The sequence below is a fragment of the Chinchilla lanigera genome, unplaced genomic scaffold, assembly GCF_000276665.1.
Source record: "Chinchilla lanigera isolate Chin_1 unplaced genomic scaffold, ChiLan1.0 scaffold00052, whole genome shotgun sequence".
Classification (NCBI taxonomy): domain Eukaryota; kingdom Metazoa; phylum Chordata; class Mammalia; order Rodentia; family Chinchillidae; genus Chinchilla; species Chinchilla lanigera.
The window spans coordinates 3,845,681-3,851,799 of NW_004955453.1; the positions used below are offsets into that span (position 1 = coordinate 3,845,681).

At 46.2% G+C, this 6,119-nt stretch overlaps 1 protein-coding gene across 6 annotated transcripts in view; it reads right to left on the minus strand.

Annotated features, from left to right (window-relative positions):
- Nucleotides 1–5,542, minus strand: part of Dis3l2 (DIS3 like 3'-5' exoribonuclease 2) — a 292,479-nt gene extending 286,937 nt beyond the window's left edge. For 2 of the 6 annotated variants that reach the window (XM_005395381.2, XM_005395382.2), the window contains exon 1: nucleotides 5,014–5,526. The gene's annotated coding sequence lies outside the window, so the exon portion shown is untranslated. Of the gene's footprint in view, nucleotides 1–2,783; nucleotides 2,914–5,013 lie in introns of all 6 variants that reach the window. The other 4 variants (XM_005395383.2, XM_005395384.2, XM_013519947.1 and 1 more) reach the window with 4 other exon arrangements.
- Between the last annotated feature and the right edge of the window lie 577 nt (nucleotides 5,543–6,119).

The following is a 6,119-nucleotide window of genomic DNA, read 5'->3' on the forward strand; positions in this document are numbered from 1 at the left end:
AATGTCAAAGCCAATCTGCATGTGGTGGGCAGTCGGGAGTTCAAGGACAGTGCTCTAAGTACTCCTTCTCCCTGTTGGCCAGAAACAGAAGAAACCCAGACAACCAGGCCAGGCTTTGCCCACCACACTACCACTGAGCATTCCTTGCCCTTGAACAGCGATGGCAAACCTTTTGGTACTTAACAGGCTGCTGCAGCACATGTGCCACAGGTTCACCACCTGCCTAAAACAGTAAGGGCCACACAAGGAAGGACTCTTAAGTGGCAACTGGATTCCAGGCACCCGAGGAAGTGAGACACTCCAGGTGTGGAAGCTGACTGATAAGACCAGTGTCAAGAGAATTAGCATAAAGTATGCTGACTGCTTTGGAAGGAATTTTACCAACACAGGATTGAAGACATCTCATACAACAAACAATACACTCACTGGCACTAATAAAAGTAACTAAGAGTGCTACAGTAGCAAAATGTTATCAATCAATAAATCCATGAATTAAGTATGTGCAAGACTGTACTAAATAATAAAAGGAAATCTTAAAAGCTACCTTCCATGAATCAGACCCATACAGTAGTGAGAAGACATACCCCAAAAAAGCTTATGCTAAAGTCAGACATCAAAATTATTCTACAATTCATTCTAATCTCTCTTGCCATCTACTTTCCATATATATGCATGATCTTATTTCATTTCCCTTAGAAATTTCTCATTTAAAAAAAAAAAAAACTTTTTGAAGACTGAAATAAAAGAACATTCTAAAAGCTAGATTCTATAAGGCTGGTCCTATGATACTATGGGAATCCAAAGTAGGATAAGTGGGGAGACTGCAAATAAGAGCTTACAAACCTTCACACAAGAAAATGTTTTGTTGTATCTGTTTGCACTTAGAATACTGGGTCATTTCAAAACATTTTCATTTTAACATCTAAAATGAACTGGCCCTGTAGGCATTCTGAGAGAAGCATTATAAATTGTGGCACAAACATGATACAAAACCATTTAGCAACAATAAAACTCAAAAAAACACAAACTTTTGCCTCAAAATAAATCACCTATTCCCTAAAGTTCAATGTATTTTTTTATTTCCAATGGCTTTTTCATTAGATTTTCATCAAAATTTTCGGGGGAATCCAAGAACACACATCAAGGGCAAATCCATGCCCTAAGGTGGTAGTGGGAGAAGGTGAAAGAGCTTACCTGGTTACAAGAGGGAAATAATCATTCCCAGGCAGAAGGCCAATGTAAATAAGATGAATATAGCCAAAGGTCTGACAGTCACAAAGTTCAAAGTTTCACACAGGGCCATGCTTATAGGCAATGAAGACAATCAATAGCCAACAAATACTGGCTGAGCTTCTGCTATGATCTCTCAGTGTCCCTCCAAGGACCCAGCACTAAAAGCTTAGCTGCAGCCTGCAGCACCATTGGGAAATGATGGGACCTTTAGGAGGTGGGGCCTGCCAGGAGGTCTATAGGCAATGGGAGTGGGTAAAGGTGTGTGTATGCTCTTTCCTGCCAGGAGGCAAGCACACACTCCCACATCAAGTGCCACCACAGGCCCAAAGCAAAACTTCTGCAACTGCGAGTGAAAATAAATCTTTTCTCTTCAGAAGCTGATTATATTATCCCAAGCATTTGTTATATAACAGAAAGCTAGAAATACAGCATGTACTATGCCTTAGCGTAACAATCTAGGCAAATGGAAATCAGTGTTGCCTGTGCCCCCTGTAATGCTAGTGGTCTAACCAAGCATAGAGCACTAAAGCACCACAAAGCAGGCAAAAGGTACCTTTCCTAAAAGGTAGCTGCCCAAGATGTGAAAGGTCAGAGCTCAGGTCCCAACTCTGTCCTGACTCAGGAAATGTCTATCTCAGCAAGAATAAAAGTAAGTTAGACAAGACGATTTCTACAATCTCTTCTACTCTGCTGTATGAGTACAAGTTCAAAGACAAGGGGGAAAGTTCTTTAAGAACTGGTAGAACTGAACCCCAGCATGGTGGTGCATGCCTGCAATCCCCGCACTCAGGAGACTGAGGCAGGAGGATTACTGCAAATTCGAGGCCACCCTGGGCTACACAGTGAGTTCAAGGCCAGTCTGGACTCCAAAAAAACAAGCAAACAAAAAGAATTGGCAGGACTGAATTGAACTGATGGGAGAAAGGACATACCAGGGAAAGAGCAAGAAGGTAAAAACAGACATGTCACCTGAAATACATAAAGTGTCAAAATCACAGCCACAGAAAAGAGAATGGGGGATAAATTGCTTGAGGGATATGAAGTTTCAGTTTTACAAAATAAAGTCCAGAGATCTATTACACAAAAATATAAATACAGTTAACACCTGAACTCACACTTAAAAATGGTTAAGATAACATTTTGTATTGTTTCTTACTAGAATTTTAAAAAGAGGGAAAAGAGGGGAATCACAGAAATTAGTGCCCTAGCAGTAATAACGATAAAAAAATTTCAAACCCATTAACCCTTAATGACCAATCTTAATCCTTAAAATTTCTTTCTCCTAAATTTTAAAAGAAAAAAAAATAAAAGGATCTTGCTAGTGGGATATGGAGGATTCTCCCACCATAATAAGGCAGGGGAGCATGTGGAGGGAATGAGTGGGGAGAAGACAATACAAACACTAAGCATGGAGGAGACACAAAGCAGGCTATTCATACACAACCTGTGTCATCTCCACCGGAAATCCAGCCCAACCCGTACACAGGCGGCTCTTTATTCCAAAGATAGGAAAAGCCCAACTTGCCTTCAAGGTCCCTGCTTCTGCCCACCTTTTCACACTTCTCCAGCTCCATGTACACAGCTGTACCTTAAGCCTCTGGTCTTCTCCAGGAGCCCTGTCATCCAAGGGTCTCTGTTCTGCTAAATGCTCTGACTGGAACACTTCCCTTCCTGTGCATCCTGCAGGTCACAGTTTAAGCGTTATTACTGTGCCTTCCCTCACTAAACACTTGTCAGAGCTGCAGTTTAACACTGGTGTGATTCTTTGATTATCAGCTGCTGAGGACAGGGACTACACATGGACTTCCTCTCCCCCCACCTGCTAAGCCAAGCCTGGTACCAAGTAACCACTCAGTATCTGTTGAATACGTGAGTAAATGAATGCTAAATCTATTTTTTAAAAACAACAACAAAACATCTTAAGAGGTCTTCTTGAGAATTTCTATCTTTAGTGAATCTCCAAAACAAAGAAACCTAAAATCTCCATGAAACTAAAAAAGTCAGCTCAGGTATCTCTAAACTGTCTGGCTTTCCTATATCATACAGTAAGTGCTGAGCATCAAAGACTGATAAGCTAAGCACACATGCGCACAGCGTGGATAAAGAAGTGCCACTGGCTGCTAAGTTTAGTGGTGTTTTTGATATCTCTTGACATGTGCCTGCTGCACAGGAAGTTGGGGGCCATCAAATAAAGTAAAATTTCACAAGACTAAAGTATGTATCAACAGTAACTCCATTTAAACTGCTGTGTTTAAACTTCTGTGTTTCCTGTCAATGTAAAACCAACTGAAGAAGCAAAGAATTGCTAAGGGCAAAGTCCCCTGCTTGTAACATTATTTTAGAACTCAAAGAGGAAAAACACCAGACACATTTGCAGTGAGTGTCTGAAAGAAACAGATCCCAAACCAAGACCTTAGAGGTTTAAATAAGTAAAGATTTCAAAATGACGCTTGGAACTATTTCTCAAACCTTAAGGTTAAGGATATAAGAAGAAATTATTTAATATTCCCATCCACTCCAATATAAATACAAATTGCATCAATACTTTAGAGACAAGTCTTGGGCTGGGGATATAGCTCAGTGGCATAAGCACCTGCCTGGCAAGCGCAAGGTCCTGAGTTCGATTCCTGGTACCAAATAAATAAATAAATAAATAAAGACAAGTCTCATTTAAGCCATACAGTCCTAAAAACCTCAGTCTATAAAGATTCCTCCATCTTTGACTTACCATAGCACTTCATATCTAATACATATTTTGCATGTAAACCAATACCATCTAATTCTTTTGTAACGATTTAATGTGTGCAGTCTTGTCCTCTGTCCTTTCAAGTGCATATAACACTGTATAAGTGCTTAATTAACACTTGAATTTTGAATGATGAATTTTAGAGTACTATAAACTCCTGCATTTTATTCCTAAGTAATATCATTCCCAAGACTATTCACACGTCCCTGTTTCAGCTCCATCATCACTGGATTTATTATACAATCACTTTTATCAACAACGTTCAAGTAAGGCTTAGTTTTCTTAGTACCACTCTTCAAATTCAAGTGGCTGTCAGTGCCTAGTGTTTTGCGAGTGCGAACCAGGGTTATGAACAACACTTGCCCGTACTTCAACATAGCAAATTTCACTTGAAATCTTTCCCAAAAACTAGTCAGTCCCAGAAAGGGTTCCATGTGCAAAAAGCTGTAAGACATAAAGTCTAAACTACAATATACTAACCACGTCTCAGTCAGAATTGGAAAGCTAATTCCTCGGGAGAAGCCCTCGGTTCAAAACGAACAATTAAATGAGTCTCTACAATCAATAAAGCAGTTAAAGTGCATCACTCTGGAGAGCGCGGAGCAGCAGGCAAACGTCCAGTACTATAACTAAGCGGCTGCTATTCAAGCTTTCTGAGGCGCCCATCCCTGCTGGTCTCGGCCACCTCCATCAGGACCCGTGACAATGAGTCCACAGGTGACACAGCCTGGGGAAGAGTCCTCTCTACAGCAGCAGGCTCTCGTTCTCCCTCCTCGTCCACCACAGCACACCCTGGTCCTGCAGGGAGCGAGGAGTCGGCCTGGAAGGCCGGGTCGGCCAGGAGGTGGGGGCGTGGGGCGGCCTGAGGCGACGGCGGGGCCAGGCAAAGAAGCCAGCGGCGGGGGACGCTCGCCACGGGCCGCCGCCACCGCCGTCCCCTGAGAAGCGCTGCGGAGTCCCGCGAGGCCAGTCGCGGGGTCCGTCCCAGGTGGGGCGTGCGCACGGAAGGGAAGGGGGCGGGGGTAGGACCTCACCTTGGCTCCCGAAGGGCTGGCGCCGCCGCGGTCCCGCAGTTGCTAAGGAGGAAGCTCTTCCGGGTCGCGGGAGCGCGTTCGAAAGAGCAACGGTGGCCGGGTGGAGCCAAACGCGCTGTGCTTGGGGCAAGTGCGCCGTGCGGAGAGCGGTCGGTGGTGGTTCCGCGGCGCCCAGGCGAAGGTCCTGGAGCAGCTCTGGCCTCGGCCCGAGGAGACTTGCTGTTGGCTCCGAGCTGGGCGGCCCCTAAAACGCCTTCCTGGTTGACCCTGGTCCCCTCTCCCCCGAAGAGCGCCTTCCCGACCCTGCCCTCCGGGCTGGGCTGGGCGGCACTGAGCCGGGCCGCATCCGGCGGACGCCGCCAGAGCTGAGGCGGCGCTCGGCTTCCAGCCCCTCGGGGTAGCCACGCCGGCCCTCTCTGGTGAGGAGGTTTTTCTGGTCCTTCTGGTTCCCCAACGCCCCTGTGTGGGCACCTGCGCAGGGTTAGGTGCGCTGCTGCCCTGGGGGCACAGAGGTGGGCAGCCCAGGAGCGGCCCCGCCCTGCACGTGCAGGCTGGTGACGGAGTGCGCCACCGTGGCCTGCGCGCTGGGACGAGCGAAAGGAGCCCTGGAGCTGCCCCAGAGAGGCGTGCACAGACACGGGTGGGGAAAGGCTGCGATGGAGCCTTCAGCCAGTGGACAGGGCGGGGGGCGAGTGGGCGCGGGGGCGAAACCCACTGAAAGTATCCGGGGCTGCCTGGGGACGCGTGCAGCGAAGAGATAGAGCTCAGGTTGGAACCCAGGAAACACCAACATGTAAGTGTGAGAAAAAGAAAAGGAACCCCCAAAAGGCAACCAGCAGAGGCCACCGGAAAGAATGTCGGTAAGAAGCCAATCGCCATTGTCAAACGCTGTGGACATCAAGTGTCCAGTGGTGACTAGAAAAATCAACCATCGGGAGTACAATGGCAAAAGGGGCCTTGAGTCTGCATGGTGGAAACGTCTACCACCTTATTGGATCAGGAAAAAGAGACACATTAAATTCCCCCTTCTTAATGCTTGAGAAAACATTGCCATAGTACAAGTAAATTTCAGGATTCTCCTGCTAATAACCGGGTGTGCTTTGAAG